We start from the raw sequence: 24019 nt of genomic DNA, 5'->3' as shown, positions 1-24019 counted from the left end.
TTTGACAGAGGTGCGGTCTTTCAGATAAGACGTTAAACCATCAGTCCTGTCAGGTGGATGTAAATGATCCAATAGCACTATTTATAGAAGCGCAAGGTTAGTTTTCCCTGATGCCCCCTCAATCAACATTAGTAAAACAGATTCTCTGCTCATTACCACGTTGCTGTTTGTGGGAGCTTGCTGTGCGCACGTCGACTGCCGCGTTTCTTACATTACAACAATGAATACACTTGGTGCTTCATTGAGTGTACTTCGCTTTGGGTCGTACTGAGATTTAGAAAGGCGCTAAACAAATGTTTTATTCTTGTTTACTTTATAACAGATATTTGACATTGTAATATAATCCTGAGGCAGGCTACAAGATTTTCTGCAAAGCCACTGTGCAATACTTTTACAAACAAGACTGCAACATTATTCCCTGACCTTACCTCTCCGTTTTTTTCCTCCACATATAGATTACAATTATAACGATAGCCAATGATAGCAGTACACCCACGGCAATCAGCACCACATCCTTGTCTTTTTCTACTTTGCCTTCTGAAACATATGAGCAAGGATTGTATAATTATATATGTGTGGATTGACAGTTTTACATATAATCAATGGGAACCTGTGGTCCTGCTCATGCAACGATGATGCGCTGTTTTATATGTACGAGTTCCCACACCACACAGTGCACAATGTATTATTTCACTAAGGTGGGGCCAGGTTTCTTTAAAGCCACAAAGTTCACTTTTTGTGAGTAACCACAGGTTCTGGTCCACGAGGAGAGAATGCTGTAAATGTGACTGGGGGGTGGGGGGAGGCGTGGAGAACCAAAGGCTGTGAAGAGTGAAGCGCGGTTTCCTGATTGATCGGGGCTGGGCCAGAGATATGAATGTGCTGCTGGGAGACCAATGGAAAGGGGTTGTGGTCGTTGTGCCCAGCGAGGCAGGAGGAAAGCGAGCTGTCCCATCCCCCACAACCGCCCCTGGATCGCTGGGTGAGAGGAGCCAGGTAAACAAGTGGCAGAGGCCTGTGTCTGCGGGTCTGGTGATAGGAGCAACCATGAGGGGCAAGTAGTGGCAGTTGCATCAATGATACCCACTATACCAGCTCCCAGGGCTGGGGGATCGAGCTTCCTACTGTTCCCACAGGTCCGTGTGATGGGAGGGGGCTCAAGGTGCAAAGTTGCAGCTCATGATAATTGTAATTAACCAAACTATCTTCAGAACGTTTCACTTTTAATTCAAATAGTAAAATGCTGACTTTTTTTAAATCGATAGCATCACGGCTGCTGTTTTAATTTCTCGGTTTATTTTGTGGGGGTTTCCACCCATCTGTACTTTGTGTTGCCCCAACCTTCACTCTTGCTGCAGATTTTTGCTCTCTGGGCAAAGTCCTCATCCGCCAACTTCCTTGCCTGCAGCTCCCTGTGAACATCAGACCCATTCCCGCCTCAGGAGCCAATTCAGCCTCACCTTTGCCGTCTGGCCGCATAATCTTATCATCGTTTCCTCAGTGCACTACATTTCAATACCCTTTCCTCAACGCTTCCACACTCCTCCTCAAGGTGACCCGTCCCTTTATTCCCCACCAGAGCAAAGAGACAACATAATCAAAAAAACACTGACGCTGAGAGTGAAATAGTTTAGCACAGAGCAAACGTTCAACTCAGAAATCGAGCAGCTCCAGAAACACAGTGCAAGGGATCAACAATGAGAAAGCAGAAACAAACGATGAAGCAACAACAACTCGGGCAAATGAAGAGTTTGCTGTCTGAGCGTGGATGGTGAATGCAGATTAATCCATTCTCTAACCCAGATAGACTGTGGATATAGAATCGTTTCCTATCGAACTCTGAGATCATGTGTGTGTGTGTGGTTGGGGGGGGGCGGGGGTGGTGGGGAGGTGTATAAAGAGGAGATAGACAGTAAGAATCAATGACAAAGATATATATAGAGAAAGCAAGTGTGCGGGGCGCATACAAGGAGGGGTGGGTAAAGATTATGGAAGAGTCAGAAGATAAAATAAAGTTACGAAAAGCGACAGAAAGAATGAGAAACACTCACAGGCAGCCTGAAGAACATAGTTAACAAAAGTGTGGTTTTACGTGTAAATAAACTGACAGAAAGAGCAAGACAGAGAAAAGTGATGGACAAGAAATGACAGTTATAGGGAGTGACAGATTTTAATGTCCCTGGTCGTGTCCATAAGCAACAGCACAGCAGACCAAATAATAACACATACAAATCACTGGGAAACAGAATATCCTGTTCACTTGTAGAGTAGAGTAGAAAAGCAAGGAGGCAATGGGCAATTTGATTCAGTCATTCATTTCATTGATCCCTTTCTGCTCTCTCCCTGTATGGGATGTTTGTGATTATTGATGGATTGTTCAGTGTTGCTGCTCATGTCCTTACCCCAGGGGACAGTCTTCCCACCTGACAAGCTGCTGTGTTCAATATGACAGGAGTATTGTTTCCCATCATAAATTCAAGGCTTGTCGTTAGCTGATACGTCCATCTTCATTGGGTAATACTCCAGTAGATTTGGTCTCATGAACATGTTCTCCATTCTTCAACCAGGTCACATTGATGGACTGCGGGTAAAATCCAATCACAATGCAGTGGAGAAACCAACGATCACCAGCCCTGGCAATAACTGAGACCTCAGGGGAAACTACATGATAGAAAGACAGTTATTTTCAACTTCAAAAAAGGTGCACATTTCAAAATAAAATCAGGGGGATCACTTGAACTTATGCCGCTAGTCTAAAATGGGCGATATTGGATCGGCTGCCTGTTAAAGGAGAATGGGGCGAGGTGCGTACTGGAAGATGGTCCAATATCGCCCATTGTACACTATCCCCAGGTTGTTCTGAACTTACCTTTTCTGGTTAGTGATACATTTCCAATTGAATAGTAGGTCCTCCATAAATTCACGCAGTCCTTTTCTATCAAGCTCTTGAAGTAACGGTTCAACTTTGTTTCCTTATCCCATTTCACTTTGGACGTCTGAGCTATTGGATCATGTACAGTCCAAACCAATGTGTCTTTATCAAAACTAAATGCATATCTTCCATCATAAGCCAATTTCAGAACCCCTCCAATAGGATTGGCATCATGCAGCTCACAGCCAAACAGTCCTTGAATGTAGTGAGTACCTAGAACAGTTATTCAACCGATCAATAGCTACATAATTATCGCTTTTTTCACACCGTCCGTCTGAGAACGTCAGCTATTTTCTAGTCACTGCACATCTAGTCAGTCTCTCCATTACTTAGGGTAGAAATGGAATTTAGTATTTGAAATAAGCATCGTTACACACAGATATAGAATCTACAGCACAGAAAGAGAACATTTGGCGCCAAATTTAGACAGAGACTTTCTGCTTTAGTTCTATTTCCCTGCCGACGTTCATTTCTTTCCAGCATCTTCATTTTCATAAATTTATTGAGCTCCCTTTTAAGTTATGTTGTGGTAACTGCCTCAGTAACATTGCATATTCTAACGGGAAAAATCCTAATTTCTACCATCGTTGTTCTAGTGACTGAGTGCCTCTTATTAACAATTCGCTATGGAATCATAGAATCATATAATGGTTAGAATACGGAAGAAGGTCATTCGGCCTGTCGAGCCGTGCCAGCTCTCAGCTAGTCCCACTATCCTGGCCTTTCCCGTAGCCCTGATTTTTTTTTTCTTTCGGATACTTATCCAATTCCCTTTTAGAGTCTGCCCCCACCACCCCTTCAAGCAGTGTATTCCAGACCTTAAACACTCGCTGTGTAAAACAGTATTTAGTTACGTTTCCTCAGGTTCTTTTGCCAATCACCTTAAATCTGTGTCCTCTGGTTCTCGACACGTCTGCCATTGGGAACAGTTTCTCTCTATCTACTCTGTCCAAACCCATCATGATTTTGAACACCTCTATCAAATCTCCTCTCAATCTTCTCTTCTCCAAGGAGAACAAGCCCAGCTTCTCACCTCTATCAACGTAACTAAAGTCCTTCATTACTGGTATCCTTCTCGTAAATCTTTTCTATACCTTCTCTAAGGCCTTCAGATCCTTCCGAAAGTGTGGTGCCCAGAATTGGACACAATAATCCAGTTGAGGCCGAACCAGTGTTTTAGACAGCATCGTCCACACTTTTTAAATTAATCCTCAATTTATGAAGCCCAGGATCACGTAAGCCTGTTTAACTGCTGTCTCAACCTGCCCTGCCACCGTCAATGATTTTTGCACATATACACCCATGTCTCTCTGATCAGGGACCCCCTTTATGATTGTACCATTTACTTTATATGTCCTCTCCTCATTCTTTCTATCAAAATGCATCACTTCACAATTTACTGCGTTAAATTTGATCTGCCACATGTCTGCCCATTCCATCCGCCTGTCTATGTCTTGCTGAAGTCATCACTCGCCTCCTCATTGTTCTCTATACTTCCAACATTTGTGTCATCTGAAAAAATTGAATTTGTGCCTTTTACACCCACATCCAAGCCATGAATATAACTAAAGAAAAGCAGTGGTCCAAGTTCCGATCGCTAGCCAATTTCGTGTCCATGCTGCCACTATCCCTTTCATTCCATGGGCTTCAATTTTGTCGAAGACCTTTTTTAAATTCATGTATAGTACCTCATTAGCCTCATCAACCTTCTGTTAGCTCAGGCAAGGGAACAATTATTCATTGTTTACTCTCTGAAAAAGCAACAAAACTTTGAAAACCTCTCACATCCTCCGTGAACCTTGTCTATTTCTGTGAAAATGCCCCACTTCTCAATTTATTTTTCATAACTACAGTCACTCATTCTAGTGAAACACTTTTCCTGGTGTTAATATAGGTGCTCAGAACTGCATTAACACGCTAACAATGTCTTAACAGTGTTTTGTGGAAATCAGCATCAAGTCCCTGATGCTATAATCAATGCCCTGATGGGGTAAAAATTGTCTTTGTCAGAAGTGGGAAATGGGCGCAGAGTGGATCAGTAGCCCAGTCTGCACTTGACCCATTTATTTCTCTGTTAACTTCAAAGATGTAACATTGGCAGCCAATTCACGATGGCCCCAAAGGAAGGGAGAATTGGGAAAGGGTGTAATGGGTGACCGTTCTACGATGGACCGAATGGCCTCTTTCCATATGGTCTCATTCTATGATTCCATATGCCACCATTTAATATGGGAGTTGCTGCTGTAAAATGAGCAGGCTGTAATTTTACACACCTTCCGGTGGTGGCACTGTAATGCCTCGGTGTTATATTGTCCAACACTTCAACCTATACTTCTGGAAAATCCCCAATATAAACCAACTCAACTTCTCACCATCACAATTTTCTATTAATTTTTCTACTGAACTACAGATAACATGCACGAATATTAGCCCAGGATACAGGCCAGAATGTATGACATTAAATTGGGGACTGAATTCTGTTTTAACAGCATAGGTAACATTCCCTGTCCTCCAACCTTGTTACAGTGGAATTGACTCCATGGGGGTAATTTTGACTTTGGGTGAATGTGTAAAATGGGCAATATTGGATCGGCTGCCCATTTTGCACCAGCCAGATTTTCATGTCCACTGAGGTCAATGGAAGGGAAAATCAGGCAGGGAGAAAATTGGGCAGTCAGTTTGATATCACTCATTTTACACTATTGTGCAAAGATAAAACAAAATAGTCCATGGATGGGAAACTGCGGGCAGTGCAGTACGCCTTTCTGATAAACCACCTGCTGGATATAAGAGGGCATTAGAACCATAAAATGTATACATACATATTATATAGGTGCTCACCAATTCCATTCAACAAGTGCAATAATATGAATATAATTCAATAAACACAATTTTGCCGATATGATTCAAAAATGTGATATTTCCAACGTCATTCAGTAAATCTATTACTGATATATTTCATGAAAGGTAATATTACCGTGAATCGGTGGGGGATTTTAAATTTTGGCCACAATTTAAAGCAGGCCTGTTATGTACCTCACCCAATGGAAATGGAATCTGAGCAAGGTGTAGAACGGGAGGCAGGTCTGATATTGACAACTTTACATTTTTGCCTGAAGAGTTAAACATTATCGCAGCAAGCATATGATGTGTTACGTGTAAAATTACCAGCAAAACCATTCAATAAATCGAATATTATCAACACAATTAATTGAATGTAATAATACCAATATCATTCAATAATCACTGGTCGGCGGTGGATGTTTCAAACCTTTTATCAACAGGTGAATATGGCCAATAGTGAATCCACCGCCCATTTTATACCATGTCCGAATTTCAGAAAATCGATCCAGATGTAAAACGGCAGCTGATTCACAGGCGCCCATATTTCGCCTGTGATAATATTTAAAATTTCTCCCGGGAATGAAATTTTATTTCAGCAGGGTTGCGAAACGGGTGGTAGTGGAAAGCTGCCTGTTATATACCTCGGCCCATTTTACTTTCAACTGAATGGAAAGGACAATCAGACAGTCTGTTTAAAGGGCGGACTCGCTGTTACTGCCCATTTTATACCCACCGACATTGAATTTCACCATCAGTATTAAAAATATTAATTAGAGTTAATGGCACCTTCCAGACATCGTACAAAGTGGGCCATATCCAATTAGTTCCCCATTGTACACCTCGCTTGAAGTTCCTTTCTATTGAAGGTATAATGGAATGGAAAATCAGGCGGGGTGGACAATGGGCTATCCATTCGATATCGCTGATGGCAGGAATCCCCCAAGTTTAAATGACCCCACAGTTTACTGCACTCATTCAAATCAATCCACTCACTTGATGTTTGGCTGCCCTGCTGTAACCATCTATCAAACTGTCCCTTGATGATACCGTGGAAACCCGCTTGAGTGATTGTGCATTCTTCCCAGTATCGCTTGTTAAATGCTTTCGCCATCCAGTGCTGTCTTGGAACAGTTATGTTCATATTATTGTCGTAATAGGTTGTCTCAGAGCCGTCCAAACGTCCCAGGAAACTATACTCCGGCAGATCAGCACTCCCATGGCTCAGGGTGTAGTAATATAGCAGAGAATGAGACACTGGAACAGAATTTTAAAAATCCCCGTCATTAGAAGACCAAATATTAGAAATGTAGACCCATTACCGCAGTTTTCTACCCGACGCTGACAGTAAATCAGCCCTTTGTGATTGATCTGTTGAGCGCAGAGGTCAGAGGTTGGGGTGGAATTCAATTGAAGCCAGAGTGTGAGTTGGGCGGTAAATGCACCGCATGATTTTCCTTTCCACTGAAGTCAATGAGGAGGAAAATCAGATGGGTTGTTTGACGACCAACTGAACCACTTGCACGCGTTTTGCAGTTCACCAACGTTCATTTCTCCCCATAGATTCATTTCCAGTCGAGGATTGCTGGGGCATGAAATACCCGATCAGTCATGGGTGGATGTAGAAAAGAAAATAGGTTTAAATAGGGAGCCAAAGGGCGTGATCCGGGAAACGCTTCCTGGCATACTGCCCATCTCCTGTCCCTACAGCTGGGAGAACGCTCGAGTGGCGGCTGGTAACTCATCTGTCATGTCAATATCCTATTTCTGTGTGTGTAGAACCACGAGAGAGTGCATGAGATGATGATCTAGTTCTGTTAGGATTACAAGGTTGAAAGACACGCTTTCTGCCACCAGAAAATTCAAGTGTTGCAAAATGTGATCCACATGGGCCTACAGACCCTGCCAATCTGGCATGTGACACCAGGAGACTCATTTAACTCTACATTTATTTCTTTGTTGGTCTAGTTTGGATTTTTTGAGCGAGGACGGTCCTTAGCCCCATTACCCGATTGGTGCACAAATCCTAAATTAGAACAACTGGATCTGTTGGAATGAAAATCTGGACATAAATGTATCCTTCAATGAATATGGCCTTTATTTCTATGTGGGACAGCATGCTCCCAACAAGCGTGTTCAGACCAGGGAGACAAAACGTCGGTGCACTTCCAGGCCATTGTCAAGAGTATGTCCTGGCAGCTCAGATCCTCACGCACAACAGAACATCACTCCCAGCGAATGAGGCTCCTTGCCCCGAATATAGTCAGGGAATGTTTCTCTTCTGCTGCCCAGTTATGACGGCCCTCTCTCTAAACCCAATACAAATCCTTGCTAGCTGCTGCTGCCGTGTTGGTGACCAACAATGAGCAGTAACAAGGACACCGAACTACTGACCACTGGGTCATTTTCCACACATTCTGATTTTCAGACAGTCCATCATTTAGGTGGCCAGAGCTGCTGCCAGAAATAGACGGGGTCATAATGAATATTGGCAAAGTGTGAGTCACACGACATTATCAAGACCCCGCCAACTGTATCTCTCAGACTGGCGGAGTTTAGGTTTTCCAACTCTCTTGCAATGTCTAGGAATTAAAGATTAATCGCCTGGATACCGCTGCAAGAAACTTGGGAGAAATATTACATTTGAAAAAGTCGCAATTATAAATGTATTGGAGATGGGGAATAAAGGCGGTGTGATTCGACTGGAGGTCATGTGCTGAAACATCCAGAAATGAGGCCAACCAAACTTGGCAACGCGTCGGCCTGATTCAAGCACAAATCCCCATCTACAATTGATGGACATCACTCCATTCCTGCAGTCAGTCTGCCGGCAACTTTCTTCAGCGTCCAGCACCACACAAGCCCATATCATCTCCTCAGAGATTCAACCAGCACAGGAGCTCCCATAGGGCATCCACAAGGTCCAAGGCAGTCGGCCTAACCTGGACTAAACACGGGGGGCGCAGTAGGTGTATCCCGGACTAAACACGGATCAGTCGGTGTAACAGGACTAAACACGGGACAGTCGGTGTATCCCGGACTAAACACAGAGCAGTCGGTGTACCCAGACTAAACATTGGACAGTCGCTGCATCCCGGACCAAACACGGAGCACTCGGTTTATTCTGGACTAAACTCGGGGCAGTTGGTATATCCCGGACGAATCATGGGGCAGTCAGTATATCCCGGACTAAACACAGGACAGTCGATGTAACCCGGACTGAACACAGGGCAGTCAGTATATACTGGATTAAACACAGGGCAGTCAGTTTACCCGGATTAAACACGAAGCAGTCATTGTAACCCGGAGTAAACACGAGGGCCGTCAGTGTAACTAGCATTAAACACGGGAAACTCAGTGTAACCCGGACTAAACACAGGGCAGTCAGTGTAATCCGGACTAAACACGGGACAGTTGGTGTAACTGGGACTAAACACAGGGCAGTCAGTGTATCCCGGATGAAACACGGGACAGTCAGTCTAACCCGGACTGAACACGCTGTAAGTCAGTGTATCCCGAACGAAACATGGGACAGTCAGTGTAACCCGGACTAAACATGGAAACAGTTTGTGTAAACTGGACTAAACACGGAGTAAGTCAGTGTAACTAACTCAGATTATACACGGGTCCAATATGTTGTTCACGCTGGCGGTCATGTCGTGCAATAAAGAATATAGCCGCACAAGTCCCGTGGTTTGACTTACCAGGAACCGCCCTTTGAAAATAGCAAAGGTTCAGTAAAACAAAGCGGAACATTTTTCAGAGAGTCGCTCAGTTAAAACCCTGCGCAGTGAGACCGGAAGGTTTTGTAGATTTCCGATCCTCTCCCACATTATTCTGTTTATCTCGTTCCGTAAAACTCATTCAATCCACTGGGAAACAAATCACCTCCCGGCATCGGGAAGAAATCTGCGGCCCTCTTCCTAGCTTTAGGAACTGCGGGCAGAACTGGATTAGAAAAGAACACATTGGTCAACGGCAAAGACTTGAACCTGGAGTAAATCTGTGAAACAAATAGAAAACACCAGCGAGAATATTTCCCACTGAACTTTATGGGTAGCGGTTATAGAGCTGGCTGTTAAGATCATCAACAATCTCCTATCCCGTGTTTGTACCTTAACAGAACAGATGCAAACCTCAATGGTAACACTACCTTGCCTTGTTAAGGTCAATGAAAGGCTGCTCATAGACTGTTTGACTTTCACTATTTTTGCTGGGTGGTCTAAAGTTTACAAGCTGCACAATCTAAAAATATAACCGTCTTCTCTTTAAGTGAAGCTGTAAATCTATTTGCTATGTACAGGTTGAGGCACTGCTAAAAGAAAGAAAAGAGGATTTTCAGACCAAACTACAAAAACACTTGTTCATTGCCTCTCATTACTTGCTGTACCGCTGTACATGTTCTGCCTGAAATTATAGTTGACAATATTAGTGTGACATGTTATTGTCCACTGCTTTAACACAGGTCATATCCCACTTGTAAATAGGCTGCAGCATTAAAATAACAGGCAAAGTAATGTTATACCAATATGTTAAACAATTTACCTCCAATATCACCAAGATTAATTTAGGAATAGGAGGAGGCCATTCAGTCCCTCGAGCCTTTTTCCACCACTCGAATAGACCATGGCTGATCGGTATTTAACTCCATCTAATCAGAGAATAATACAGCATACATGGAGGTCATTCGGGCCATTGTGCCTATGTCGGCTCTGTTCTAGAGCTAACCATTTAGTCCCACTCACCTGTTCTTTCCCCGTAGCCCTGTATTTTTGTTGTCCCTTTAATATCTATCGAAATCCAAATTCAAAATTACTGTTAAATCTGCTTCCACCACCCTATCATTTAGTGAATTACAGATAACAACAACTCGCTGCATAAAAATTGTTCCTGCAAGTCTCCTCTGGTTCTTTTGCCAATCATCTTAAATCTGTGACTACTGGTTATCGATATTTGTGCAACTGGAAATAGTTTCTCCTGACTTGTTCATTATTTTGAACACCTCTATCAAATCTCCTCGAAATCTTTTCTGTTTTAAGGGCAACAACCACAGCGTCTCCAGTCTCTCCACATAACTGAAGTTCCACATCCCTGGTACCATTCTAGTAAATCTCTTCTGCACCCTCTCCAACGTCGTGACCCATACTTGCTGAAGTTTGGTGCCCAGAATTGAACATAATATTCCAATTGAGACCTAATCAGTGTTTTATAAAGGATTACCATATCTTCTTTACTTTTGTGCTCTATTCCGGTATTAATAAAGCCCAGGATCCCATCGTTTTAACAGCCTTGTCAACTTGTCCTGCCACCTTCAAATATTGTGTTCATACAGGTGCAAAGTATTTATTTATTATCTCAATTATGTTCTCCCTCCACAAGAATATCTCCTTTTTGGTCCCTTCCTGTGACAAGCCTGTTACTCTTTATATTTAAAAAATGCTTTTATGTTCCCTTTTATGTTAGTTTCTAATCTATTCTCATACTCTCTCTATGCCCTTCTTATTCTTCATTTAGATCACCACTGTCCTATCTGTATTCAGCTTCATTCCCTACTGTATTATGAATGAGACATTTGTCATAAAGCTGCTCTTTCTGTCGCATTTTAATCTCTATATGATCAGTCACCCAGGAAGCTCTAGCTTTGGATGCCCTTCCTTTTCCCCTCGAGGGAATGTGTCTAATCTTTACCTGAACCATCCTCTCTTTGAAGGCTTCCCAATGTTCAATTACTCTGCCTTCCTGATTACTTGCTTCACCTGCATACTAACTCTTTGTCTTTCATGAACAAGGAAATTTGATTTTAGCGCCCCAAAAAAACCCCCCAAAAAAAAAAATTTTTTTAAAAAGGGGCCTTGAAAATGTCTGCTGTGTCACCCAGGTCGGGTGGTATGGTTTTAATGTTTATGTTTTTGCAGGTAAACTCAAAAGAGTTTCATGAACAAGGACCCCCAGGTCCCTCTGTACTGCAGCACTTTGCAATTGTTCAACATTTAAATTATAATTTGCTTTTCTATTTTTTCTGCCAAAGTGGATAACCTCACGCTTTCCCACATTAAAGTACATCAGCCAATTTTTTGCCCATTCACTTAGCCTTTCTATATCACTTTGCAGACTTTTTGTGTCCTCACAATTTGCTCTCCCACACATCTTTGTATCATCAGCAATCTTGGCTACGTTACACTCGGGTTCCTTCATCCAACTCAATAATATAGATTGTAAATAGTTGAGATCCCAGCACCGATCCCTGTGGCACCCCACCAGTTACAGTTTGCCCACAAGAAAATGACGCATTTATCGTGTCTCTCTGTTTTCTGTTAGTTAGCCAATCCTTTGTCCATGCTAATATATTACCCTCAACCCCGTGAACTTTTATCTTGTGCATTAACCTTTTATGTGGCAACTTATCGAATGCTTTCTGGAAATCCAAATACATCACATCCACTGGTTCCCCCTTATCCACTTGTTCCCCGTATCCATTGTAACACTCACTATTCCTGCATGCATAGATTTGTATCTCTTAATTCCAAGTTATGGCCATTTTCTGCATAATATTCTATGGGGAGGTATCTGAAAACTACAAAACAACACAATAAAATCTAATTGGAAACAGTAGACTGAACAGTCATGAATTAGTTACAGTTTTTTAAGGTGTAGTGCTATCAGTAAATATAATGGTTTTGTTGACATAATTAACCAGTGCTGGCTATTGGATGTTATACCTTGAAATCTTTACCTGGCTGTGATATGTCCTTGACAGGAAATTGCCATTGTTTGCATTTTTTCACCCAAATAAATTAACTTCTAAATTTATATTTACGAACTGATATGAATAAAATCAGTTCCAGCAACATTTTCACAGAATGTATTATGACAATGTGAAACACTGCCCAGAATTACATGAGGTGATTTGAAAAAAAAAGATAGCCACTTCAGCTAACCCTATCAGTATAGCCATCTGTTCCTTCCTCCTTCATGGACTCGTCTCACTTCCCCTTTAAGGATTCAATGCTATTTACCTGATCTACTCCATGTGGCAGCACGTTGCACATTCTAAACACCCTTTGGGTAAAATTTTTTCTCCTGAATGCTTTATTGGGTTTACTAGTGACTATCTTATTTTTATGGGCGCTAGTTTTGGTTCCCCACAAGTGGAAACATCTTTTCTATATCTACCCCATCAAATTGCTTTATAATCTTAAAAACTTTTATCATCTCAGCCTTCTCTTTTCTGTAGAAAAGAGCCCCAGCTTGTTCAGCCTTTCCTCATACTAATATCCTCTCAATTCTGGTATCATCCTTTTAAATCTTTTTTTGCAGTTTCTCCGATGCCTTTATATCCTTTTTGTAATATGGAGACCAGAAGTGTACGCAGTTCTCTGTGTGTAGCCTAACCAAGGTTCAGTACAAGTTTAACATAAATTCCTTTTTTTTGATACTATTCCTCTGGAAATGATCATAAGAACATAAGAAATAGGCGCAAGAGCCGACCACCTGGCCCCTCGAGCCTGCTCCATCATTTAATAAGATCATGGCTGATCTGGTCATGGACTCAGCTCCACTTTCCTGGCTGTACCCCATAACCCTGTATTCCCTTATCATTCAAAAATATGTCTATCTATGCCTTAAATATATTCCATGACTCAGCCTCCACAGCTCTCTGTGACAGAGAATTCCATAGGTTTACGACCCTCTGAGAGAAAAAATTCCACCTCATCTCAGTTTTAAACAGGCAGCCCCTTATTCTAAGACTATGTCTCCGAGTTTAAGTTTCCTTATGAGTGGAAATATCCTGTCTGCATCCACCTTGTCTAGCCCCCTCATTATCTTATATGTTTCGAAAAAATCACCTCTTATTCTTCTGAACTCTAATGAGTATCGGCCCAAACTACTCAATCTATCTTCACAATTCAACTCCAGAATCAATTTAGTAAACCGTCTCTGTGCAGCCTCCAATGCAAGTATATTCTTCTTTAAATACGGAGACCAAAACTGGACGAAGTACTCCAGGTGTGGCCTCAGCAATATCCTGTGCCATTGTAGCAGGACTTCTCTGCTTTTATGCTATATCCCCCTTACGATAAAGGCCAACATTCCATTTGCCTTCCTGAATATTGGTGTACCCGCATACTCACTTTTTGTGTTTCATACACAAGGACCCCCAGGTCTCTCTGTACTGCAGCACTTTGAAATTTTTCTCCACTTAAATTATAATTTGCTTTTCTATTATTCCTACCAAAGTGGATAACCTCACATTATACTCTATCTGCCAATTTTTTTCCCATTCACGTAGACTGTATATATCCCTTTGCAGATTTGTTGTGTCCTCCTCACAATTTGCTTTCCCACCCATTTTTGTATCACCAGCAAACTTGGCAACATTACACTCGATCCCTTCAATGAAGTCATTACTATAGATTGTAAATAGCTGAGGCCCCAGCACCGATCCCTGCGTTGCCCCACTAGTTACAGTTTGCCAACCAGAAAATGACCCATTTATCCTGATTCTCTGTTTTCCGTTAGTTAGCCAATCCTCTATCCGTGTTTTCCCTTTCATAAAACCATGCTGACGCTGTTTGATTCAATTATGCTTTTCCAAATGTCCCGCTACTGCTTCCTTAATAATGGACTCCAGCATTTTCCCAATGACAGATGTTAGGCTAACTGGTCTATAGTTTCCTACTTTTTGTCTGCCTCCTTTTTTAAATAGGGGCATTACATTTGCGGTATTCCAATCCGCTGGGACCACCCCAGACTCCAGTAAATTTTGGTAGATCACAACCAATGCATCCACTATCTCCACAGCTCCTTCTTTTAAGACCCGAGGATGTAAGCCATCAGGTCCAGGGGACTTATCTGACTTTAGTCCCATTATTTTACCCAATACTACTTCTTTAGTGTTAGTGATTGTATTAAGTTCCTCCCTCCCTGAAGCCCCTTGATTATCCACTTTTGGGATGTTTTTAATGTCTTCTACCATGAAGACCGATAAAAAATATTTGTTCAACGGCTCGGCCATTTCCCCGTTCTCCATTATTAATCCCCAGTCTCATCCTCTAGGGGACCAACATTTACTTTAGCCAGTCAGTTCCTTTTTATGTACCTGTAGAAACTCTTACTATCTGCTTTTATATTTCGTGCGAGTTTAGTTTCATAATCTATCTTCCCTCTCTTTATCATTTTTTAGTCGTTCTTTGCTGGCTTTTAAAAGATTCCCAATCCTCTGGCCTTTCACTAGTCTTGGCCACATTGTATGCCCTTGTTTTTAATTTGATACCATCCCTTATTTCCTTAGTTAGCCGCAGATGGTTATCCCTTCACTTACAGCCTTTCCTTCTCATTGGGATATATTTTTGTTGCGAATTATGAAATATCTCCTTAAATGTCGGCCATTGCTCATCAACCGTCACATTCTTTAGTCTATTTTCACAGTCCACTTTAGCCAACTCTGCCTTCATACCTTTGTAGACTCCTATTTTTAAGCTTAGGACACTGGTTTCAGATCCAACTTTCTCACCCTCCAATTGAATTTGAAATTCAACCATGTTATGGTCACTCATTCCTAGAGGATCCTTTACTAGGAGACTATTTATTAATTCTGTCTCATTACACTGTACCAGATCTAAGAACCCTGCTCCCTGGTTGATTCCACAAGGAAACGATCCTGGATAGTCGCTATGAACTCTTCCTCAAGGCTACCCTGACCACAGTGCTTACTTTGATTTTCATGGCATTAATTTGCATTGTCACTTTTAATGATTTCTGAATATTTATCCCTATGTCCCTTTGCCCATTTAGATGCTTAATTTCCAAGATGTGTGTGACCTCCTTATCCCTCCTAACAAAATACCCCACCTCACACTAATTTATATAGAAATTCAGTAGTCATTTACGATCACATTCTGCAAGGTTATTAACATCTCATTGTATTACAGTCTTCCTCACTGATAACTATACTCCCCAATTTGCTGTCATCCGCAAATGTTGAAATTGTACAAATCGTTCATGTAAATGGTGCACATCAGTGGTTCCAGCACTGATCACCAGTCGAAATAAGTACCCTTACCCACTCTTCACTGTGTGCTGCTTTGTAGCCAGCTTGCTATCCCTCTTCTGTATATCTCACTCTTTCTTTCTCACCCTGTCCTTGTATTATTATCTCTCCGCCCCCACTCTCTCTCTCTCTCTTTGTGCCCTTTTCTTTTTCTCTCTCTGTTGTCTCTGATTCAGTATTAATTGAAAAGTATCCTGAAATGTTTCAGACTCACAGGAGGGGGAGGGAGTCTGTGAAGGGACAGAATGTAGGGAGAGAGCGGAATGTAGGAAAGGGATGGAGTGCAGGGACGGGAGAGACCAGAGTGAAGGGAAGCGACTGGAGGGAAGGGAGGGGAGAGTGGAGAGGGGGAGGGGACATTGGAGAGGGCGAGGTGGAGAGTGGAGGCGTGGGAGAAAGAGGAGAGAGGAGGGAGAGTAGAGAGGTGAGGGGAGAGTGGAGAGGGAGAGGGAGAGTGGAGTGGAGGAGAGACTGGATTGGAGGAAAGTGGAGAGATGGAGTGGGAGAGTGGAGGGGATGGATAGAGTGAATGGGAGTGAGAGATGAGACAGGTGGAGAGGGAGAGTGGATGTGAGGGAGAGATTGGAGAAGTGGAGTGGGAGCTTGGAGGGGATAGGAGGAGTGAAGGGGAGGGAGAGGGGGGCAAGGGGAGGTATAGTGGATGTGAGGGAGAGATTGGAGAGCTGGAGTGGGAAAGTGGAGGTAGTAGGAGGAGTCAAAGGGAGGGAGAGATGTGGAGTGAGAGAGTAAAGGTGATAGGTAGAGTGAAGGGCAGGGAGATGATGGAGAGGGGATGGGCAGGGAGCTGTGTGGATGTGAGGGGAGAGCGGAGAGGTGGAGTGGTAGAGTGGATGTGAGGGACAGAGAGAAGGGGAGAGAGTGGAAGGAGAGGAAGAGAGTTAGGGGGAGGGCGAGATTGGATGGGGAGTGTATAGAGTGGAGGGGGGGAATGGGAGGGCAGCAAGGAGAGAAGACGGAGTGTAGGGGAGGTAGGGGATCAAAGGGAGGGAACAGATAGGGATAATGTAGTGGTGGGGAATGCGAGCGAACAGTGAGATAGAAGATGGAACAAAATGGAGGGGAGGGGAGCAAGTGGATGGGATAGAGGAGAGGAAGAGAATGGAGTTGGGCAGAAGGGGAGGGGGCAGGGAGAGAGTGGATGGGGAGGTGATAGGAGATAGGGAGGGAAGGGAAGAGATGGGGGTAATGGAGTGGTGTGGAATAGGAGCGAACGGGGAGAGAGTGGATGGGACAGAGTGGAGGGGAGGGAGCGTGGGGATCAATGGGAGGGGACAGAGATGAAGGAGAGAATGGAGTGTAGTGGACGAAGGGTACAGGGAGAGAGTGGTTGGGGAGGGGACAGCGTGGAGGGGCGGGAGGGGCCAGGAAGAGATGGATGGGAGGGGACAGAGTGGAGGGGAGCGAGGGTGGGGACAGGGAGAGATGGATGGGGCGAGGACAGAGTGGAGGGGAGCGAGGGTGGGGAGAGCGAGAGATGGATGGGGCGGGGACAGAGTGGAGAGGAGGGAGGGAGGGGAGATGGATGGGGTGGGACAGAGTGGAGGGGAGCGAGGGTGGGGACAGGGAGAGATGGATGGGGCGAGGACAGAGTGAGGGGAGCGAGGGTGGGGAGAGCGAGAGATGGATGGGGCGGGGACAGAGTGGAGAGGAGGGAGGGAGGGGAGATGGATGGGGTGGGACAGAGTGGAGGGGAGGGAGGGTAAAAGGAGAGATTGGATCGGGAGGGAACGGTGTGGAGAGGAGGGAGGGGACAGTGGAGAATGGATGGGGAGGGAACCGATTGGAGAGTTGGGAGGGAGGGGACAGAGGGAGATTGAATGGGGAGGGGACTGAGTGGAGGGGAGGGGACAGGGAGAGATTGAATGGGGAGGGGTGAGACTAGAGGGGAGGGAGGGGACAGGGAGAGATGGATGGGCAGGTACAGAGTGGTGGGGAGCGAGGGAGGGTATAAGGGGAGATTGGATGATGCGGGGACGGAGTGGAGTGGAGGGAGGAGACAGGGCAGAGTGGATGGGGAGAGGACAGAGTGGAGGGGAGGGAGGGGACAGGGGGAGAGTGGATGCGGAGGTCGCAGGTATGCAGTGAATGGGAAGAAACATTATTCCATGTGGTGTTTTACAGGAGGCAGTGACCCGGTTATTGTAAAGTGTTTGGTTGCAATAAAGATCAAGATGCATCAGTCTCCACACTGATTCCCAGTTAGAATCCACAAATCATTAACAGAGCAGAAAAAATAATTTTACTGCAGATTGTATCAAAGTTGATTGCTGAGTTTCTAGACTATCCTTGTCTCTGCATTCATGGTGCAGGATGTGCTGAGTATCTCTCGAGTTTTCAGTTGGTACTCATATTTCCAGTTTCCACATTACTATGTCCTGGAAACTATCCCTGGTTTACTACGTCGTGTAACTGTTACAGATTCCCTCACACCAGGGCCTGGAATGTATCCCTGGTTTATGAGTCATGTATCTGTTACAGGGTCTCTGGCTCACTTTTCTCTCGCTCTCTCCAGTCTCTCTGTCTCTTCTCTCTCTCTCTCTCTCTCTCTCTCTTTCTCCCTATCTCTTTCAATCTGTTCCTGTCTCTATTTTGCTTTGTTTCTCTCACTCTCCCTGTCTCTCTATATCTCTGTCCTTCTCTCTCTGTCTCTCTGTCTCCCTCTTTCTCTTTCCATCTCTTTCACTGTCTCTCTTTCCTTCTCTCTCTCTGTACCTGTATCGCATGATACCTATATCTCTCACACTTCCTGTCTCTCTATCTCTGTCCTCATCTCTGTCTCTATTTCATTTTCCCTCACTCTCTGTCGCTCTTTCCCTCTCTCTCACTCTCTGTATCTATTTCACTTTCCCTCTCAGTCCTTGCCTTTATCCATGTCTCGTTCTCATACTCAATCTATCTCTCCCTACCTCTCTCTCAGACCCATTACTATCCCTTTCTCTCTCTCTCTCTCCGCTGTCCATGTCTTTTATCTGTGTCTCTATCATTTTCTCTTTCCTGCCTTTATCTTTCTGACTTTCATTCTGTCTCTCTCTATCTCTGTTTATTTCTTCCCCTCAATGAGTCGCTCCTTTTTATCTCTTCCTTCTTATATTTGTGGCTCTCATTCTTTCTCATTCTCTCTCTTTTCCTGTCTTTTTCTCCCGCTCTCCTTCTCTATCTCCCTCTCTCTGTTCTTCTCTCTGATTTATTCTTGAATGAAAAGCATACTGAGATATTTGAAAATGTCAAATATCGAATCACATTATTATATTTTAAACATTCAGTTAGGGATTGGAAATCATTCAGGTAAATCTAATTTCGCAAACTGTAAAGGTTTTAGCTTTTAACGGTGTGCTGGGACCTGAGATCAAATACAAAAGCAAAATACTGCGGGGCAGGAACCTGAAATAAAAACTGAAAATGCTGAACATTTCAGCGGGTCAGGCAGCATCTGTGGTTCTGACGAAGGATCATCGACCTGAAACGTTAAATCTGTTTCACTCCCCACAGATGCTGCCTGACCCGCTGAGATTTCCAGCATTTTCTGTTTTTATACCTGAGATCAAATGTTGTTTTCATTCAAACGTGCAGCATTTTGGAACTTGGTGTTCTCTGTGCAGACACAGGAGATGGATTGTTCAATGTGGCCTCGGGCCTCACCATTCAGCCGCGGGGAGTGTGAGCCCCTTTTACATCGTCCAGGGTTTTACTGCCTTTGGACTCAGCAGAAGGGGAAAACACAGAAACATAGAAAATGGGTGCAGGAGTGGGCCATTCGGCCATTAGAGCCTGCACCACCATTCAATAAGATCATGGCTGATCATTTACCTCAGTACCCCTTTCCTGCTTTTTCTCCATAGCCCTGATCCTCCGAGCGTAAGGGCCATGTGTAACTCCCTCTTGAATATATTCAATAAACTGGCATCAACAACCTCTGCGGTAAGGAATTCCACAGGTTAACAACTCTCTGAGTGAAGAAGTTTCTCCTCATCTCAGTCCTAAATGGCTTACTCCATATCCTTAGACTGTGTCCACTGGTTTTGGACTTCCCCAACATCGGGAACATTCTTCCTGCATCTAACCTGTCTAATCCCGTCAGAATTTTATATGGTTCTATTCGATCCCCTCTCATCCTTCTAAACACCAGTGAATACAGGCCCAGTCGATACATTCTCTCCTCATATGTCAGTGCTGCCATCCCAGGAATCGATCAGTCTGGTGAACCTTCGCTGCACTCCCTCAATAGCAAGAACGCCCTTCCTCAGATTAGGAGATCAGAACTGAACACAATATTCCAGGTGAGGCCTTACTAAGTCCCTATACAACTGCAGTAAGACCTCCCTGCTCCTATACTCAAATCCCCTAGCTATGAAGGCCAACATACCATTTGCCTTCTTCACCGCCTGCTGTACCTGCATGCCAACTTTCAATGACTGATGTACCATGACACCCAGGTCTCGTTGCACCTCCCCTTTTCCTAATCTGCCGCCATTCTGATAATATTCTGCCTTCGTGTTTTTGCCACCAAAGTGGATAATCTCACATTTATCCACATTATACTGCATCTGCCATGCATTTTCCCACTCACCTAACCTGTCCAAGTCATCGTGCCGCCTCTTAGTGTCCTCCTCACAGCTTATACCGCCACCCAGCTTAGTGTCACCTGCAAACTTGGACATATTACACTCAATTCCTTCATCTTAATCATTGATGTATATTGTAAAGAGCTGGGGTCCCAGCACTGAGCCCTGCGGTACCCCACTAGTCACTGCCTGCCATTCTGAAAAGGACCCGTTTATCCCGACTCTCTGCTTCGTGTCTGCCAACCAGTTCTTTATGCACGTCAAAACATTACCCCCAATACCAGGTGCTTTAATTTTGCACACCAATCTCTTGTGTGGGACCTTGTCAAAAGCCTTTTAAAAGTCCAAATACATCACATCCACTGGTTCTCCCTTGTCCACTCTAATAGTGATATCCTCAAAAAATTCTAGAAGGTTTGTCAAGCATGATTTCACTTTCATAAATCCATGCTGACTTGGACCGATTCTATCACTGCTTTCCAAATGCGCTGCTATTTCATCTTTAATAATTGATTCCAACATTTTCCCCATTGCTGATGGCAGGCTAACCAGTCTATACTTACCGGTTTTCTCTCTCCCTCCTTTTTTAAAAAGCGGTGTTACATTAGCTACCCTCCAGTCCATAGGAACTGATCCCGAGTCGATAGACTGTTGGAAAATGATCACTAACGCATCCACTATTTCTAAGGCCACTCCCCTAAGTACTCAGGGATGCAGACTATCAGGCCCCGGTGATTTATCCACTTCCAATCCCATCAATTTCCCTAACATAATTTCCCACCTAATAAGGATTTCCTTCAGTTCCTCCTTATCACTAGATCCTCAGTCCCCTAGTATTTCTGGAAGGTTATTTGTGTCTTCCTTCGTGAAGACAGAACTAAAGTATTTGTTCAACTGGGCTGCCATTTCTTTGTGCCCCATTATAAATTCACCTGAATCTGACTGCAAAGACTTCACAAATCTTTTTCTCTTCACATATCTTTAGAAGCTTTTGCAGTCAATTTTTATGTTCCCAGCAAGCTTCCGCTCATACTTTACTTCCCCCCTTCTAATTAAACCCTTTGTCCTCATCTGCTGAATTCTAAATTTATCCCAGTCCTCAGGTTTGCTGCTTTTTCTGGCCAATTTATATGCCTCTTCCTTGGATTTAACACTATCCTTAATTTCCCATGTTACCCACGGTTCAGCCACCTTCCTCGTTTTATTTTTATTCCAATGTACAATTGTTGAAGTTCATCCATGCTATCTTTAAACGTTTGCCATTGCCTATCTGCAGTCAACCCTTTAAGTATCATTTGCGAGTGTAGGGGAGGACAAAAACCCCCTCATTTTACCCAGAAGGAAAAGAGCTGTGGGATCAGTCTGTGCTGTGAATTGAAACCGATAACAGTTTGACCTTGGCAGAGCAGTGATTGGACGGGGGAGGACACCGGAGGGCCAATGGTGAGACAGAGTCAGCCCGAAATATGGGGCTTTCAAGCCTATGGGAGAGCACTTGCTCGAAAACTGGGACTGACTCACAGCCATTATCGGACTATTGTCTTCCCCATGCTTACACTATGGAAGGAAATTATGCAGATCTTCAGAAAACTAGGGAACCCAAAACAAACCAAGGAACTACACAATGGCTACAGGAGGCCAACCCAACTAACACCTACTCAAACCTTGAGTAGGTTAGAAAAACTGAATTGAAGGAAAATTAAGCAGACCTTAGAAACCAGAGAACCCAAAACAACCCAAGGGCCTATACAATGGCTACAGGAGGCCAATGCAATCAACACCCACTCAAACCTTGAGTAGGTTAACATCAGTGGAAAAAAACCCTGCAATAATCTAAAACTGCTGCATTTTTCAAAATCACAAAGACCACCAATGAGAAGAATCGACTTCAGCAGGAGAGGCGGACTGGATAATCTGGCTATAAAAAGGGGTTTCTGACGCAGTGTGTGTGGTTCCCTGCACTCGTCATCCAACAACCACAACCAGCAAGACTCTCGACACTGAAGGAAAACCAGTGTCCGAAGACACCGAAGATAGAAGAAACAAACCACTAGACTGCAGAAGGCACAGTAGTGAGTATAACCTCTGGTACCCAGAACTCCCAACTCAGTGAGGCCAGGAAAGGTGGGAGGTTGGGCATTGTACTGCTAAACTTGTGTAAAGATTTTCGTTGTGTCCGTTTAGTGGGATTTAGGGGGATTGTTTTGTTGGTGTATTGCTGTTTGTTGAGATACACCTTGTCAAATAAATTGGAAGCCTAAAGTTCCTCTTGGAATCACCTTGTCTCAGTTCTATTGTATTACATCTCCTGATCGTGAGTCTTATGTCAGAACCGTGTAAGGGAAGCTAGGAGCGCCTTGAAAATGCTCAACTGTGTGTCACAGGCTAGGGAAGAAGAGGTTAGGAGTGTTTGACCCTCACAGGTGCCTCACAGGCTAGGCATAAGCTGTGGGGATGCACGAGTCTCAAAACCCCCTTCATAAGCTGTGGACACAGTCTCTCCACGGGTGCTCTTGCAGCACTCAGGGTACCTCACAGGCCAGGCATAAGCTGTGAGGGCAGAAGCCCAGAGAGAGACACCCAAGGCACAACAACACTCCCTGAGAAAACCCCTTACAGAACATGGTGACCGCGGCAGGACATAAGCAAACAGGAGATGTTAATATAACAGATGAGGTGATAAGAGAGGAAACTAAAATGGAGGAGAGAATTTCCTCATACATTTTTGGCAAGGTGAACCTCACCAAACCTTGGGTGCAAGCCCTCACTCGGGCAGAGCGCCCAGTGGATGCTGCTGCTCAGTGGACAGCAGGGAAGGACCACAACCACAGGGTGGAAAAGGCTATCTGGCTTATCTGCCTCACCCGCCAAGTCCGAATGCTCGACCAGCGGGTGAAGGACTTGGAACAGAGTCTTCAGAAATCAGAGGAGCTCTCTGCTATCCGGGCTGCGGTTGGGGACAACCTGCTGGCCGAATTAGCTGAGGAGTAGCAAAGGAACCGGCAGTTGGAGGAGACCTTCCGAAATTGCCGGGACTATCTTCAGTGTCAGGTTACTGAGGCCAAGGGTAGTGAGGGGTCCCTCCGGGAACAGAACTCTCGGTACACCCAGAAGATTTGGTAACTAGAGAATAAATTAAAAGATGTGCAGGCAGCCTACAAAGTGGCCAGTAGCAGTGAGTTTGCAGATCACGGTCCCTGCCAGGAGAGGATTAAAACTCTCACCCACGCTCTATCCCAGGCAAAGGGGATGGTCACCCTGATAGGACCCAGAGGGTCCACAGGGGACAAAGGAGAGTATTGGGGGGTAGAGGAGAATCCAAAGACAAGAGACGCCCGACCACCTCCTGAGGCACCGGTGGTTTGTCCGGTGGGGTACCAGGAGGAGCGGGGCACGCAGGTCGTAGCATACCCAGGGCTGGGGGCAGGACCAATGTGTCCCGCTCGGCAGCAGGGATGTGAGGCTCCAGCAGAGGGTCAGTTAAGGGCTGGATCAGGCGACCAGGCACTGTCTGCTGCACCGGGTATGGTGGGACAGCCGGAGGTAGAGGGACCAGCGCAGAAAGATCCTGGACCAGGGCGGATGTGCCCAGTCAGGCAGCGCAAGTACGGT

General features: G+C 44.5%; 1 pseudogene; it reads right to left on the bottom strand.

Moving 5' to 3' along the window:
- Positions 1–424: 424 nt before the first annotated feature.
- LOC139230208 (class I histocompatibility antigen, F10 alpha chain-like) overlaps positions 425–24019 on the bottom strand; it is a 33335-nt pseudogene continuing 9740 nt past the window's right edge.

The sequence above is a fragment of the Pristiophorus japonicus genome, chromosome 19 (assembly GCF_044704955.1).
Source record: "Pristiophorus japonicus isolate sPriJap1 chromosome 19, sPriJap1.hap1, whole genome shotgun sequence".
NCBI classification, from domain to species: Eukaryota; Metazoa; Chordata; class Chondrichthyes; family Pristiophoridae; genus Pristiophorus; species Pristiophorus japonicus.
The sequence above is the reverse complement of the archived record's forward strand: the minus strand, read 5'-3'. Positions and strand labels throughout refer to the sequence as shown.